This window comes from Geotrypetes seraphini, chromosome 2 (assembly GCF_902459505.1).
Source record: "Geotrypetes seraphini chromosome 2, aGeoSer1.1, whole genome shotgun sequence".
Lineage (NCBI taxonomy): Eukaryota > Metazoa > Chordata > Amphibia > Gymnophiona > Dermophiidae > Geotrypetes > Geotrypetes seraphini.
This window is the reverse complement of record NC_047085.1, coordinates 376,112,854-376,130,256: the sequence shown is the minus strand read 5'-3', so window position 1 is coordinate 376,130,256 and position 17,403 is coordinate 376,112,854. Positions and strand designations below refer to the sequence as shown.

Sequence of the window (17,403 nt, the reverse complement as noted above, 5' to 3'; positions counted from 1 at the left end):
GCCAGAGATCGTCGCTAACAGCATTAGCGATGATCGCATTTGCCGACCTGATGTAGAAAATGACTCACTGTCTGGTTTTCTGCATGATCTGACCATACAAATAAGCTGATTAATATTATAATGCCATGTAAACTAGTAGAGCAATTGATGCTCTAACATGGGTTCCCGATGCACTAAAATAAAGTGATCCAAAACAATGACTGGTCAAGACCAGTCACTTACCTCTCTAACCTTTTTTTTTTTTTTTTTAAATGGGCACACATGCTATGCATGTTACACATGTGCAATATCTGTCCCATAAAAAAAAAAAAAAAGCCACCATCCCTGCCGATGATGGCACTCCCCATCAAACCAGCACCATGAACCGCCCTCTCCCTGCGCTAGCAAATATGGTAGGAGGAATGCTGAACCAACCCCCCATTTTGAAGTGGCAGGCCTATGAGTGGGGCAGACTGAGCTTTCCCCCTACTCCAATTTCTCTAAAAAGGTACAGGGGAGGGGGTTTCAGAGGGTAGGGTTTTGGGGGATCTCCGATGGCAGGAGGGAGTGGGCATCCCTCCAGCCTTTTATTCGGGAGGGGGGGAGAAGGGGGAGGGGATGTTTGGGGGGATGCCTGGCACAGGGGTTGGCCTTTGGTGGCAGGAGGGACTGGGCATCCCTCCTGCTTTCGCTGCCATGGGGGGAGGGTGGTCAGCATGGCAGGAGGGAGTGGGCATCCCTCCTGCCAATTTTCTTATTTTTTTTTTGGGGGGGGGGGTCCTTATGGCAGGAGGAAGTGAGCATTCCGCCTGTCATTTTTGCTGGCATGGGGTTCGTGGTGCTGTCATTGATGAGAGGGATGCTTTTTTTTTTCTTTTAATGGGATATTGTGTGTATGTAACATGCACAGCATATGTGCTCATTAAAAAAAGAAAAAGGTTTCCTGCCCTGAACAGCTGAGTGGCAGGAGGCTTTTCCCTGCCACTCAGTTGTTTGGGCTTCGTCTGCTGGCTCTGCGAATGAGTGAGAGTCGCTCTCACAGTGATCATCGGATGACAGAGTTGGGGATTATGATAAACATCTGTGTGAATCATTTGCATGTAAACTTTTTTTAGTGCATCAATAGCTCTTTCTGCATTGGCCAAAAAAATCAGATCGGTGCAGACCCACACAGTTTTGCTGATCCTCTTAGTGCATCTAGGCCTGAGTGTTGAATTTTGGCTGCTGATTCTGTTTTAGCTGAAACCAAAAAACCCCCAATTGTTTCAGTCACCCTCTAACCAAGATTGCAATTCAATATTTTTTCTCTTACTTAAGAGCCCCATTTCTCTTCTCTGCTCTTCTCCACTCTTCTTATTGGGAAAGTTACCACCTTTCTCTAGGGAATTATACACGTCTTAGCTTCCTTTCACTTCCATGATCATAAATTTGAGGGCCTCTAGGCCAAATAGAACATAGAGAGCCCTTTCCATTTCCTGGCTGCAAGTAGGTTGCTATGCAAAGCCTACCTTCATAATAAGAAGGGCCCCCCAGACCTTTGGGCCCAGTAAGCTCATGTTGGGATCTGTTCCTGCAAGAGAGACAAAGTTCAAACCGTTGTCAAATAGCACACTCATATCATTTTGTTTGCTGTTTTGAGGAAGTGGCAAAAATGATGAGCAACTTATCTTGAATATACTCCTATGCATTTATCCAATTAAAACATTCTCCGTGCCAATGTCCTACTCTATCTGAAGAGCTATAACACAGCATCATCATCTCGCTTTAATTTTCTGAGTCATCTCCCTGAAGTGAGAAACGAACTTCTTGATCTATTTTCCAGCTCTTCGGCAAACACAAGTATAAACTTAGAAACAAGAATTTATATACCGATGTGAAATGCGTAAGTCTAATCAAACAATGGCCTGTAACCAGCCATTCCCAGATGACTTACACATCATACTCAGGCTGGAGATGTGGCAATACATAAGAATAGCCTTACTGGGTCAGACCAATGGTCCACCAAGCCCAGTAGCCCGTTCTCACGGTGGCCAATCCAGGACACTAGTACCTGGACCAAACCCAAGGAGTAGCAATATTCCATGCTACCAATCCAGGGCAAGCAGTGGCTTCCCCCCTGTCTTTGTCAATAACAGACTATGGACTTTTCCTCCAGGAACTTGTCCAATCCTTTCTTAAAACTAGGACAATAAAAGTGAGATGTGTGTGATAGCTTCAACTGTGCCCTTCAGCAACTTGGGAAGGTGTTAACATTTTCACCTCAAGCACTATGTCATGTGTTCACTGATGACCTCATAGAAATTTGAAAAGAAATGTGCCTTGGCTTAACGCACAAAGATATAATCATTTTAAAACATGCATGAATGAATAGGCTACATAGAGAGAACTCTCATAAACTGGGATACTAATGCAACAGTGCCCATCAGATATCATGTGCTTATGCTAGAGTACCATTACTGTAAATTACTTAGTTTTGCAGAATTACATTGAGGGGTAATTTTGTATCAGGCAGCATAGCTTGTGTAACCAATGTGCATTTAATTTGTGCCATAGATAGAAACAGAGAAAAATGACAGCAGATAAAGACCTCATGGCCCATCAAGTCTACCCAGCCATACTGTCTACTTAGAATGGGACGATTTATCATGGCTGTTTCATTGCAGGTCGTTTCATCAAGGCCACGATGAATCGTCCTCTACATGACAGCTGTGATGAATCGCACCTATCTTTCTCCCCCTCCCCCTCCGGTGCCTCTCCTCTTCTCCACCCTGTCCTGCCAGTGCATCTCCTCCTCCCCTTCCCTCTCTGTCACTGGTGCCTCTAATCCTCCCCATCCTCCCACCACTGGAGCCTGCCTCCTTCTCCCCACTCCCTGCAAATGCCTCTCCTCATGCCGGTGCTTTTCCTATTCTCTGCCCCCTACCAATGCCTCTCCTCCTCTCCACCCCCCCATCCTGCCAGTGCCTCTCCTTCCTCCATCCCCCTCTGCCACTGATGCCTCTCCTCCTCTCTGCTCTCCCCCAGAATACCTCTTGAAATGTTTGCCAGCGTGAGCAACATCTTCCACACTCTGCTCAGCCAGCCTTGGCGCCATTGACGTCACTTCCTAGTTGCGGAACCAGGACGTGACATCAGAGGGGAGCCGAGGCTAGCACGAGCAGGAGGTGGAAGATGCTGTTCACACCGGTGAACATATCAAGAGATATGATGTGGGGCTGCTCCTACCATGGGGGGTAGGGAAATGCAGGGGGGTGCTCTTATTTGGGGTGGTTGGGGGGGGTGTAGCCCCTAAACAAGATGTCATGTGCTGCTGTAGCTGTTTCATTGTGGCAGATTAAACTATGAAATGGCTGTGCTAAATCGGCCGCAATGAATCAGCCATGATGAATTGTCCTAGACCCCTGTCTACTATCTCTTCCTTTCCATGAGAGAACCTATGCAGTTGTCCCACGCTTTCTTGAATTCAGATGCAGTTTCCACCACCCTCACTAGGAGGCCACTGCATGAATTCATCACCCTTTCCATGAAGAAGTATTTCCTCATATTACTCCTGAGTCTGCCTTTTTTTCACCTTCATCCTATGCCCCCTCATTCCACAGCTTCCTTTCAATAGAAGGCAACTCACCTCCTGCGCATTTATGCCATGGAGATATTGAAATAATATCTCCCCTCTCCTGCCTTTCTTCTAAAGTATACATATTAAGATCTTTAAATCTATCCCCATACACTTTATAACAGGGATCTCAAAGTCCCTCCTTGAGGGCCACAATCCAGTTGGGTTTTCAGGATTTCCCCAAAAGCAGTGCATGCACATAGATCTCATGCATATTCATTAGGGAAATCCTGAAAACCCGACTGAATTGCGGCCCTTCAGGAGGAACTTTGAGACCCATGCTTTATAACAAACACTGCTGACCATTTTAGTAGCTGCCGTCTGGACTGACTCCATCCTGTTTATAACAGTCTTCAAAATGAGGTCTCACCAGACTTATATAGTGGCATCATCACCTCCTTTTTCAAACTGGCCATTTGTCTTGCTTTGCACCCAAGCACCCATCTGGCGTTTGCCATATGTAAATATACAGTCGACTCTCAGTTAACCGGAACGTGTGGGGATTGATAGGTGCTGGATAAATGTAGTTTCTGGTTGCTTGAGAGTTACTATTAAAAATAGGCCTAACTAATACTTTACCCCATACTGTGGCATACCATAAACTATTCCAGACAAACTACCGGATATGTGGCAAGCAAAGCGTGGACATACTCAGGTGTGGAATGCCAAGTTTACACTTAAATTTCTGCCAAAAATTTATTTTATTTTTGTTTTTATTTAAAGTATTACAGTATTTCTAAGATTTTTTTTTCTAGCTGCTTGAGAGTTATGGTTAATTGAGTTGTGGTTAACAGAGAGTCTACTGTATTTTCTTTGAAAATCCCTTTGCCAAAGTTATATGCCCACACTTACACCTATTTAGTACACAACCATTTTTTTAAAATATACAAAAGTATGTATTTAAGTCTTAACCCTACATTGATTCAGTCCCCAGGAACACAAGTATGCATGAAATTACATTATGTACTTACTCTTACCCCCAAGGTGATATTGCAACCAGTCACTCTATGCCAGGGGTCTCAAAGTCCCTCCTTGAGGGCCGAATCCAGTCAGGTTTTCAGGATTTCCCCAATAAATATGCATGAGATCTATGTGCACGCACTGCTTTCAATGCATATTCATTGGGGAAATCCTGAAAACCGACTGGATTGCAGCCCTCAAGGAGGGACTTTGAGATCCCAGCTCTATGCAAAAGCCTCAGTTGTAGTGGTTCCCAACCCTGTCCTGGAGGACCACCAGGCCTGGAGGACCACCAGGTTTTCAGGCTAGCCCTAATGAATATGCATGGAGCAGATTTGCATGTCTGTCACGTCCATTATATGCAAAAATCTCTCATGCATATTCATTAGGGCTAGCCTGAAAACCCGATTGGCCTGGTGGTCCTCCAGGACAGGGTTGGGAACCACTGCTCTGTTGTATGCATATAAATGGCTTTTAAAATTACCCCCTAATTACTATGTTTTGCTATTGTATTATTTACTTGCACTAAGCAAACAGGAAAATGAGCAAGCTGCAGGCATCTCCTCTAGTCAAGTGCCACTTATTTTCCTCCTGCAAGAACATGCTACCGGCGGTGGATTGCTAGTTCTTATTAATGAGTCTATTTGCATGTGTTGTGACCCTTTGCCAAAACAATCTGCCTGTTCAGCTACCGAACAAAGTTCAGGGATGCAGTGTGCCAACCAAAGGCTTCCTGTACACAGCCTGTCCAGCACTGCATATACTATCAAGAATTTTTTTTTTTTTTAACATATCACAAAATTAAACAAGCATGGATTCTAGCACTTTTACTTACCTATTAAGCTAAGGTAAACCAACTACATCATAGAGCCACCATGAATAAAGGCAGTCACTCACCCCTAAGGGCTCATTTCCCAACATATCAAAAAGAACCTCCAAAGACAAAAGGTTAAAATATCCAGGAATGGCCAGCATTCCACTGGCAATGTCAAACTACGATTTATAAACCTTAGTCAACCTTCACCCACTCCAAGCTCTCAGTGCCATTTATCTGCAAGGAAAAAAAAAAAGTTACATTCTTGTGTTTAAAAATAAACAGCACATGCTGTATTCTTGGCAAATAACAGCAAACAGATACAAGGCCTCAAGAACAGAATGAAAAATGGGTACTTAAAACACTAAGAACATTGAATGTTTGACCAATCCTTCTTTAGGCTAAAAGCAACATAACTTACATACAGTATTAGTTAATTAGAAATGTGCATGGAAAAACCCATTTAGTTCATTTTCTGGCAATTTTCAGACTTCTCTTCCTGATTGTTGGGCAATGTATGAGTTTGTTTCATACATTAGATTTAAGAAAACTTTCAGTCTCAACCCATTCAGTCCCAAAAATAATGTAATTTAGATATCAACTCTACCATCAAATAAAGATCCATTAATAAGGGTCTCCCACTTTTGCGCTCACGCTAAAAAGCCATGATATCCCACTGAGCAACTTTCCCTCTCAGGGGCAGCTGGAGATATCCTAATAAAATAATAAAAATCTAATGACAGTATTTTGTAGCAATTGAAGATACTGGATTTTGATATGCAATGTGAATACCTTTAAAAAGGGAGTTACGATAATCAAAATTGCAATATGAAGAGCAGTGGGACTGGTCCTGTGGCAGTAGGAGATGCTTTATTAAAACATTCTTGCTCCTACTGGAAGGGGAGACAACCTCTGGTGCCACAACTGCAAATTGGAGTATAGAAACATGATGGCAGATAAAGGCCAAATGGCTCGTCCAGTCTGCCCATCTACAACATCTACACTCCCTAAAAGATCCCATGTGCCTGCCCATATCTTCTTGAACTCAGACACAGTCTTTGTCTCCACAACCTCTACTGGGAGACTATTCCACACATCTACTACCTTTTCTATACAAAATTATTTCCTTAGACTACTCCTGAGCCTTTCACCTCCTAACTTCATCCTATGCCCTCTCATTCCAGAGCTTCCTTTCAAATAAGGTTCACCTCATGAGCATTTATTCCACATAGGTATTTAAGCATCTGTATCATATCTCCCCTCTCCCACCTTTCCTCCATATTGAGATCTTTAAGCCTGTCCCCATATGCCTTATGATGAAGACCATTTTAGTAGCCTTCCTCTGGACCAATTCCATCCAGCTTATATGTTTTTGAAGGTGTGGTCTCCAGAACAGTACACAATATTCTAAATGTGGTCTCACTTTCTTATACAGGGGCATCATTACCTCTTTTTTCCTACTGGCCATACCGCTCCCTATACACCCAAGCATCTTTCTAGTTTTCACCGTCGCCTTTTCTACCTGTTTGGCCATCTTAAGAACATCGCATGCTATCACACCCAAGTCCTATTCCTCTTTCGTGCACAAAAGTTCTTCACTCCCTAAACTGTACCATTCACCTGGGTTTTTTGCAGCCCAAATGCATGACCTTGTATTTCTTGACAGAGCTGTAGGTGGGGACAAGCAGAGCTGGAGGCGTGTCCTAAATCTTCCGCAGAAAATGTAGGCCCCCTGGGCAGCTCTGCTATTAATGTGGGGGCCAAAATAATATTACTTTAAATATTTTTTTTAAATACCAGGCGTAATAAAAAAATATGGTGAATGCTGTTGCCAAGCGCCATCCAATGGAAAGGCAGGGATTTTCAATCAAACCTTAGTGTCAGTGTGTGACAAGTTTCAACTTGTTTGTTGTAGTCAGTCATTTGTGAGCTACAGTTGAAAGAAGATGTGTTTTAAAGTGTGACGTAAATCATTAAATTTTGTTTAAAACTGCAAAAAAAAAAAAAGTGCTAAAGAAGCACACAAAAACTTAAAATTAATTTATGGTGATGCTGCAGTGACCATGAAGACGGTTTACAAGTGGTTTGAGTGATTTCATAATGGTTGTGAATCGGTTGAAGACAAGGAGAGATCAGGACATCCTTCAACATCAAAAACTCAAGAGAATGTTGAAAGAGTAAGCAAAATGATTTGATAAAACAGGTGATTGACCATTAGAGAAATTTCTGAGGATCTGAACATCTCTTATGGTTCTGTTCAAAATATTTTAATAACAGATTTGAACATGAGGCAATAAGTATGACCTGAGAAATGAGCAAACTGTTTCATGGCAATGCTGTGTGTCACACATCGCTTCTGGTATGACAATTTCTGTCAAATAAATGTATTACAGTATGTCCTCATCCACCTTATTCACTGTATCTGGCATTGTGCGATTTTTTTGTGTTATTTTCGTCCATCCTCCCTGTCGAGGGTAAGGGCCAGGGCAGAGAAGCTTGCATCCAGGAGATGAATGCGTGGCTACATGGCTACGTGGCATAAATGCGCAAGAGTTGAGTCTCTTTCATTTGAAAGGAAGCTATGGAATGAGAGGGCATAAGATGCAGTTAAGAGGTGACTGGCTCAGGAGTAATCTAAGGAAATACTTTTTTACAGACAGGATGGTAGATGTGTGGAAGAGTCTCCCGGAAGAGGTAGTTGAGACAGAGACTGTGTCAGAATTCATGAAAGCGTGGAATAGGCACGTGGGATCTCTTAAAGAGAGGAAGAGACAATGGTTACTGCAGATGGGCAGACTGGTTAAGCCACTTGGCCTTTATCTGCCATCATGTTTCTGTGTTTCTATGTAAAATGACCATGAAAGGTAATGTTTTCAATCGATTCAGGACAGCACAACTAAAGCCACTCATGAAAGATAACTTCCAGAACTGCTTCAGAAAGTGGCAAGAATGATGGGGATAAGTGTGTTCGAAGTGAGGGAGAGTATTTTGAGGGGGATTAATGGCAATGTGTCTTTTATTGGAATTTTTTTTCTAAATTTAAACATTCACTGTATTTTTTGATCACATCTCATAAGGCATAAGTAGTTTGTTGTTTGACAAATAGGGAAGAGTTCTATACATGTTGCTCAAAATTCAGCACCAAAAGAAATCAACACAAAGCACAATTCTATAACCGGCACGTGACGCTTATCACTGATTCCCGCACCTAACTTTGGGCACCAGACTTATGCGTACTGAAAGCTGGTGTGAACACTACCACCCAAGTTAGGTGTAACACTGTGCTCAACTTTTTGAGTTGCATGTTAGTAAAGTTAGATGCCATGCTTTATAGAATATACTAACCACTTTTTTCAGGATAGCATACACTATAAATTTTTTCATATTTATTATTATGTTTTCTTACAGTTTCCGAACAAGACTTCAGAAGTGTCACTCAAGGCTCAGTTATCCTCTCTTTGCAATGAGCTTTACACACCTACCTCCTCATAAGTCATGCATTTTTAAAAATAAATTTCATATAAATACTTATTAATACTTAGTCTCCTCATAACCCTTATTTAGCTTTAAGGAGTAAATAGAGACAATCACTTATTTTTTTTTATACATTTTGTCCGTCGGCCAGGGGGAATAAATCCGACATGTTTCGCCAAAACACAAGAAGTGGCTTTCTCAAGGATTTCCCCTCTTAATGCCAAGTCTCACTGAATGCCCCTACAGTTACGGACATACGGAAACTATAAGAATGTTTTGAATATATTAATAAATATCTGAAAAAATTTATAATGTATGCTATTCTGAGAAAATGTGGTTAGTATATGTGGATACAGTACTTCTTAGTATAAAGTCTGCCTTCCCAATTACTTGGACTGATGCTTTATAGAATAGCATGCAGACAGATGAGCACGCAAAATTTAATGGTTGCCAATAGTGCTGCCCGATTCAGGAAAAAAAAATTTGATTCGATTCAGCCTATTGAATTGGTTTTTTGATTCGATTCAATTTTCCTGCCCAATTGGGTGTTTTTTTTTTTTTTTTTCAAACATCCTGGTGGGTTTATTTTATAGCCTATTCACCCCCTTTGCCTTCTCCTACCCACACTGGTGCTATGGTGTAAACAAAATAAAGAAACAAAAAGGACTTTTCCTATCTCTGTTAAATCCTAGCTCACGTTTGCGGTCTAACACCAGCTCTGGCAGGATACACTTTTCAAATCTGACATATTGTAATCACAAAACAGAAAATAAAATTAGTTTTTCTACCTTTTGCTGTCTGGTTGTCTTCTGATAACTCGCTTCTTTCTTCTTTCTCCGTGCTAACCATCCATGTTCCATCTGTGTCCTCCCCTTCCATTTCCATTCCTTTCCCCTGGTCTGGCATCTGTCTCCTCTCCCACCATGCCCTGACATCTCTCCCTCCATGGTCTAGTATTGCCTTTCCTTTCCCTTTCTCCCATGGTCTTGGCATCTCTTTCCTCTCCTCTCCTTTCCTGGGCTTCCTTATCCCTCCTTCCCTCTCTCCCCAATTGGGTGCAGCAACAGCATTTCTCTTCCTCCTTCGCCTCTCACTCTCCTCCTCCACTGCTCTCCCCCTTCCCCATCCACTCTCCTCCTCCACTGCTCTCCCCTCAGTCCTGCTGCAGCTTTCCCTCTTCCATTTTAAGTCCAGCAGCACTCTCCTCTGTTTCCTCTCCCTCTCACCTTCCTCCTCCACTCAGCTCCAACAGTACCTCTCCCTCCCCTCTACTTCCGTTTCCCCACCAACTAGCTGCAGCACCTCTCCTTTCCACCCCCAGGGCAAGCAGCATCTCTCCTCTCCAACTAGCAGAGTTCCTCTCCCTTCCCTTTCCCTCCCCTCTGACTAGAAGCAGTACCTTACCCACTCACCTCCCAGGTCTAGCAGCATCACTCCCTCCTCTCCTCCTCCTATCATCCCCCCTCCCGATTAACAGGCTTTCATCGGCTCTCACAGGCTTGTGGATTCCCCGGCCTGACTCAGCACAGCCTGAAGTTGTGTTTGACTCCGGCTAAAGAAAGTACAAAAGAAAAAAAACAGGCGATTTTTCAAACCCTCCCCGTAACACTAGCCTGTATTAGCAGCTGCATCGCTCTCTCCTTCCATAGCTTTAGCAAGCCAATTCCCATCTGCAGCCTCAGAGCCTCTGCTAGCCCGTCCTGCCTCCGAGGAAGAAGGAAGTTGCATCATCAGAGGCGGGATGGCCTAACAGAGGCTCTGAGGCTGCAGAAGGGAACTGACTCGCTAAAGCTACGGAAGGAGAGTGGTGCAGCTGCTAATACAGGCTAGTGTTATGGGGAGGGTTTGAAAAATCGCCTGTTTTTTTTTTCTTTTGTACTTTCTTTAGCCGGAGTCAAACACAACTTCAGGCTGTGCCGAGTCAGGCCGGGGAATCCACAAGCCGGTGAGAGGATTTAAAAAAAAAATGTTTTGAGTGGCAGGATTCGTGAGCGCGATGACAGCCAGGCACGGGGAGGTTGTGCCCTGAATCGGAGAGGCCGATTTTTTTAAAATACACATCGATTTGAATCGATTCACCCAAAGTGAATCGGTGAATCAATTTGAATTGGAAATCGGGCAGCACTAGTTGCCAATTAATGTGAATGATTGATTACTAGCATCCAATTATTGATGTAAATGGCTTGTTAGCCAATTGATTTGCATCTGCATCACTGGAGCATGTTGAAATTTGGGCATGCAAATCTAGGTGCCTTACATAGAATCTGTGGAATAATGGTGTGGAGGGGCATTTTCGATATGATCTCCAAATCCAAGTTTGGAGAAGGTACACAAAAATCCAGTAGCGAACATGACCGTTTTTGAAACAGAAAAACATCTATCTTTTTTGTTTTGAAAATGGCATTTCTCAGATGTGCTTGTCCTCAGTGCATCTATCTTTTTGAACCATTTTCGAAAAAGAAAAAAAAAACCCCACATCCAAAAGAAAAACACACAAAACAAGCCATTCGGATGTAGGAGAGCCAGCCTAAAGAATGATGCGGGGACAAATTTTTTCTGTCCTCGCAGGAACACAATTTCCCCACCCTGTCCCCGCGAGTTTTGTTGCTGTCCCATTCCTGTAAGCTCTGCCTTAACTGCACAAGCTTCGAAGACTTAAGATTTTTAAGTGTTTGAGGCTTGTGCAGATAAGGACGGAGCTTTCAGAAATGGGCAGGGACAGGAAAAGAACTCGCGGGGACATGATAGGAAAATGAATTCCCATAGGGAACGGGGAAAAATTTGTCCCTGTGTCATTCTCTAAGCCAGCCTTTTTAGTACACTGGCCACACAGACATCCCAGCAGAGCAATGGTGTACCCGAGGGCACTGTAGTGAACTTCATATAAAAAGGCCCAGGTACACATCTCACTATAACCCTTATAGTGTATAGTAAGCCCTCCAAAACCCACCGAAAACCTACTGGACCCAACTGTACACTACACCAATAGTCTTTATGCCTGCAGGTGTCAGCTATTTGTAGGTGCAGTGGAATTTGTGTGGATTTTGGAAGGCCCACATATTCCATCGCAGTTTGGGGCTAGACCTGTCCAGATCATGAACCTGCCTTAGTTCCAGCCAAACTATGTCTCTAACATGCCCCTTTGAAATTTAGACTCACTGTGGAGAAGCACCATCGAAATCAGTCTTCAAATATAGTGAATTGGAAGGGTTTAGTGATAAAAACGTCCCTCTGCCCCTTTATGCCATATTTTGGATATTTTCCTGTTTTGAAAATGAGCCCCATAATCTCATTCATTAATGGAGGGAAATAGCCAGAGCTTAATTCACAATTTGAAAATAAACAAAACCAGCCAGTACTTAACAAAAATCTGGGTTTCCTTTCCCATTACAAAGACAATTAAAACTACTTTGCCATCTCTCTGTCTCCTGCTCACCCAGCCTTCCCCCTTCCTATTCCTATTCCTGAAATACGTTCATGTTTTCCTTATATACTGTACTGTATACTGATATTCGTCAACATTTTTTTCATATCTGAAGAGGAACAGTTACCTTTGAAAGCTCATCATAAAATGTATTGAGTTAGTCCAGTGAAAAAGTTATTACCTTATTTCCTTTGAGTTTTTTTTTAAAAATATATACAGTATTACCTTGGTTTATAAGAGTAATGAAAATTGATTCTGGATTGGTTGTTCATGGGAGTGACTGCCCCAGGAGCATAACTTTCTTCAAAAATAGGTGGCAAGCTCATCAGCATTAGGCTAATTGGATTGATAACAGTTTGTAGAGGTTGTATAGACTTGTTTAATGGTCAGGATAAGGGGCACTTATTGGACTAGAATAGCACAATTTCTTAGTTTTAATAACCTCCTGCTTATGCAAAATAGTATGGTATTTCCAACAGGCCCTATTGGTAGAATTCATGGATTTACCCTACTTTCTCTCCAATATACGGCATTCTCATTTTTTTTAATGGTAATTAAGAAGAATACTAAGATAGGGACTTCACCTTGGATTATTTCTTATTTAGTAAAACTTTTAAAGCACGTAATGGGATCCTTTTACGGAAGGATGTTGGATCTTAATGCACAGTTAATATACAGAAACAGATTACCACACAATCACGTTAAGGGATTTTGCAGTTATTTGCCTGTTTCCATGTGTTAAGCCATGTCTTACTGTTGTTTTTAGACTCTTTTCCTCAGGGGGCATGACATAGGTGGAAAGTGGGTATGGAAGCATTATCCAGCTAGCGTGTTACAATTACTGCATGTAATTGGCTAATGTAGAGTTAACAGGGTAAGTTGTCTTGTGCTCTCAGCAGGCATCATATGCTAATGGGAATGACCTGCATTTCCCATTACCAGTTTTCAAATAAAAACTGAATTTGTCAGAAAGCCTGCCCAACAGACAACACTCTATGGCTATGGCGATGGAAGTGCCCCCGGATGTTTGACATCCTCTACAATGTCATAAGGGTTGCCATACTGGGACAGACCAAAGGTCCATTAAGCCCAGTATCCTGTTTCCAACAGTGGCCAATCCAGGTCACAAGTACCCGGCAAGATCCCAAAAGAATATTTTATTTATTTATTGGGATTTATTAACTGCCTTAATGAAGAGATTCACCTAATGTCAAAACTTACAATTTTGCTAACAGCATAACAAATACACATATGATGAATGAAGTAAACTCAAAATCAGCAAACTGAAATTTAATAATGGACTACCATGAAATAGTATAAAAATATACATGTTTAAGAGAATTAAATTTAAATAGCAGAGATACAATAGTGGTCAGCATAATACTAAAACAGATTTTATGCTGCTTATCCTAGAAATAAGAATGTATCCAAACCTTTTCTAAACTCTACTGCTAAGCTAACTGCTTTCACCATCTCAGAGCATCCATGTGAGATAAGGCATGATTCCTTTCGTCTATTAAAGCCAACAGTGATGCTAGTTAAGCAGGTTTCCCGCCAAACTGGGCCACTTTTGAAGACCAGCAGGGGGAAATTTTTGCCCTTGGTAGGTTGCGGGTTTATTTTTATTTTTTTGCGCTACTTTCTTGTAAAACGTGTGGTTTCTTGCGTTCCGGCTCTTTCTGTGCATTCCAAGCCTCTTTGTGATGGTCCAATAGCCTCTGCAAGTGCATTCCAAGCCTCATTCTGGCTCTCCGATAGCTTGTCTGTGCATTCCATGCCTCACCTACTTCTTTCTGTGCATTTCAGAGTTTCAGCTCTGGGCTCCCAGCCCGAGGTTCTACAGCCAGTTTGTCATTTTACCGGTTTCCACACTTTCACGCAATCACTTATTTGGCACAGCGAAGGAAGCAGTCAAGTGACACTTTTGCTCACTGGTTAACACAGTTGGAAGCTGTTCTGCTCCGTGTTAAGCACAAGCTTTATCTTGGGCAGCCCGTATCAATAGGATCCCTCGATGACTGTCCATCAGCCTCATAGCGGGGAAATCTCTTTAAGACGGCGTCCGTAAGGAGCCCTTGTCTGTTTGCACTCGGACGCTGTTGTTTGGGAGCAGAAGCACTCTGATTCGCATAAAGGTAATCCATGCTGGGGTTTTGCTTTTTCCCTTGGAGAAGAAAAAAAAAAAATGACACACTTGTGACATCGGCGTCTCCCCTCTCTCGCCCTGTGCTACTAATTAAAAATAATAGTAATACCATTGAGCGGCAGCAGCGAGAAGGGGGCGGTGGCTGCCGTGCGGGGCAGGAGAAGGAGGAGGAGGCGGCGGCTGGAAGTTGCACGGGGCGCAGTTCCGCGGGCTGCTCTGGGGAGGACTAGATTATAAAGTGAATCCCAGCCGGGGCGCCTTCGGCTGGTTACAGCCCGGAGATCGAGGCGAGCTGCAGGTAAGCGAGCCTTCTGCCCGGGGATCGTGTCACGGGATCCGGGGGGGGCGGGAGCAGCAGCAGCAGCAGGCAGGTAGGGGGGGGGGACGCTGGCTGCGGACGGGGACGTCGTGTTAGGACCCTGAGTCTTTTTCCTGTTTCTACCTCGTGTCGTCCCTTCCCTATGGTAAAGCAGCTCAGGATCTCTGGTTTTAACGCAGAAACACCTCGGCGGACAGCTGGAATTCACTTCCTAGAAGGGACGGGAGAGTCGCAGACGAGTTTTCATCTTGTTTCTCTAAACGCGTATACGAGGATTGTTTGGGAGCCCAGACGCCTGCCTTCCCCGATCTCCCATATGTTAGGAGAAACAACTCGAGGAACGTTTGGTCTGGGCGGGGGTGTTTTTAAGAAGTGATTTAATGCCTGAAGCCCTGTAACTTACCTGGCATGCTGACGGTGATCACAGCAGCCCTACAAGATACTGTAGTAATATGGTTGTAATTGCTTGGATTTTGTAATTTTCCATGCGCTTCAGTAGAAAATCACTTGGATGGCTGTCGTTTACTGTTTTGGAGAGAACAAAGTGTGTGTGGCCCTTTAATTAGGAAGTTAGAATGCCATTTAGGAAAGCTGTTTCTTTAAATACCTGTTTTCAGGCTAGAACCCATCTTCTGAATTGTCGTTAAACATTAATCAGGAAAGCAGGGCCTGGAAGACAATCTGGATAAAATATACCATGACATTTGACAAGGACTTGCTCCTCGTTTGGTCTCTGTTTTCTCTTTTAAACTTTTAAAGCAAGGTTTTATGGCACAAGCACCTACGATCTCCAAATTTAGGTGTTTCTTGCCAGTTATTACAGTAATATTGATTCTATGGGTCCTTAGTATCTTCTATCACCTGTAACTTCCTTACAAGTTTTCTTCTGCCATCCTCAATTCACACATCATTATATTTCTCAAAGTTATTTTTTTAATGCATATATGATGTGTTCTAAGGCAGTGGTTCCCAATCCTGCCCTGGAAGATCACTAGGCCAATCGGGTTTTCAGGCTAGCCCTAATGAATATGCATGGAGCAGATTTGCATGCCTGTCACTTCCATTATATGCAGATCTCTCTCATGCATATTCATTAGGGCTAGCCTGAAAACCCGAATGGCCTGGTGGTCCTCCAAGACAGGGTTGGGAACCACTGCTCTAAGGAATTAATTTCTGCTAATGCACTAAGCCAAGGGTAAACGGAGGTGCTGTTTTTCCGAAGTATTGTCAGCCTTGCAGGATGGAAAACGCTGATACATGAAAATGTTTTTGGAGACTCATGTTGGTCTTTGGAAGTCTTTTCAATTTGCTTTTTTGTTATTTAATAGAGAGGTACGGCTACATCACCTGTCCTTGCTTATTGTGTTTCTCAATGATATGTATGCCAAACTCTTCCTGAAAATGATGTTTTAGGATTAGTGTTTCATATCAATGGTACTGAAAATTAAGAATAGATGGCCTCAGTCATTTGGCTAGTTTATTGCGGTATGTATGTATTAGAGCAGGGATAGGCAATTCCGGTCCTCGAGAGCCACAGACAGGTCAGGTTTTCAGGATATCCACAATGAATATGTATGAGAGTGCATGCAAATCCATCTCATACATATTTATTGTGGATATGCTGAAAACCTGACCTGCCTGTGGCTCTCGAGGACCGGACTTGCCTACCCCTGTATTAAAGAATGATATGGGGACAAATTTTTCCCTGTCCCCGCAGGAACTCAATTGCTGTCCCTGTCCAATCCTGTAAGCTGTGCCTTAACCACAGAAGCCTCAAACACTTATGATGAGGCCAGAGCTTGCAGGAATGAGGCAGAGACAGGAAAAGAATTCCCGGGGATGGGAAAATGAGTTCCCGCGGGGACAGGGACATATTTGTCCCCATTTCATTTTTTAATATGTATGTATTTATTTGCATTAGAACTAAACTTTGGCTGACTCAGGAAAAAAATACAGCTTCAATAAGCCTGCTGGCAGAGTAATTAATACATTTTGTGGCAACTTATACATTTAATTTGGTACTAAACATGCCATTTAACATGGCTTTCTACTCTCAATGACTTAAGTGCAGTACATGATAAATAATGAGCTTTGTCACACGCAGAGTATATCGTTACTACGTAAAAAGGTTAAAATGTGTTGGGCCTGGAACATTAACTTCATCTCTGGAGGTCTAGTTGACCTTCCCTGGGAGCTTTGGTTCCCTAACTTCAAGGCTTGTTCAATCATTAGGCAAGACTAGGCAGTATCAAAGAGCAGGAGCAGTCAAGGCAAAAGGGTTCCTGACAGTTACACATGTTCAAAGAGCTACCAGTGTGCACTTTAACCTGCCTTTTATGGGAACTTTTGGTATGATGATCATGACTTGTGGGTTTTAATTATCAAAATATTGGGGGAAGGGCTGCAGGCTAGGGTTCTGACAAATAATTGGGGGGAGGGGAAGGTAAGGCTAAATGTTTGCCTAGGACAGGGGTCAAAAATCGTTTTAAAGCAAAGAGTCATTTTTTCCTAAATGTTTGACCCAAGATTTACAAAGAGCCACAACAGGTAGCGAAGGAGGTTTGAGATGACGATTTTTAATGCAATAAAGAAAAACAATTTAATTAAACTTTTGACACTGTATTTCCACACAGAATTGTTTCATGTCCATTTCTCCCTCTTTCCCATGCATCAT

At 42.8% G+C, this 17,403-nt stretch overlaps 1 protein-coding gene and 1 long non-coding RNA gene across 4 annotated transcripts in view; one reads left to right on the top strand and one right to left on the bottom strand.

Annotated features, from left to right (window-relative positions):
• Positions 1–17,403, top strand: part of PTPN3 (protein tyrosine phosphatase non-receptor type 3) — a 710,747-nt gene that overhangs the window by 105,841 nt on the left and 587,503 nt on the right. Inside the window, exon 1 of one of the 3 annotated variants that reach the window (XM_033930631.1) lies at positions 13,754–14,399. The exons of 1 other annotated variant lie outside the window; for it this stretch is intronic. The gene's annotated coding sequence lies outside the window, so the exon portion shown is untranslated. Of the gene's footprint in view, positions 1–13,753; positions 14,400–14,586; positions 14,709–17,403 lie in introns of those variants that run through there. One more of the 3 variants, XM_033930630.1, reaches the window with a different exon arrangement.
• Positions 13,540–14,649, bottom strand: LOC117353973. The gene is made up of 2 exons (XR_004538083.1): positions 14,520–14,649; positions 13,540–14,428 (listed from the first exon to the last, which is right to left on the bottom strand). It is a non-coding gene; the product is annotated as an uncharacterized LOC117353973 (long non-coding RNA).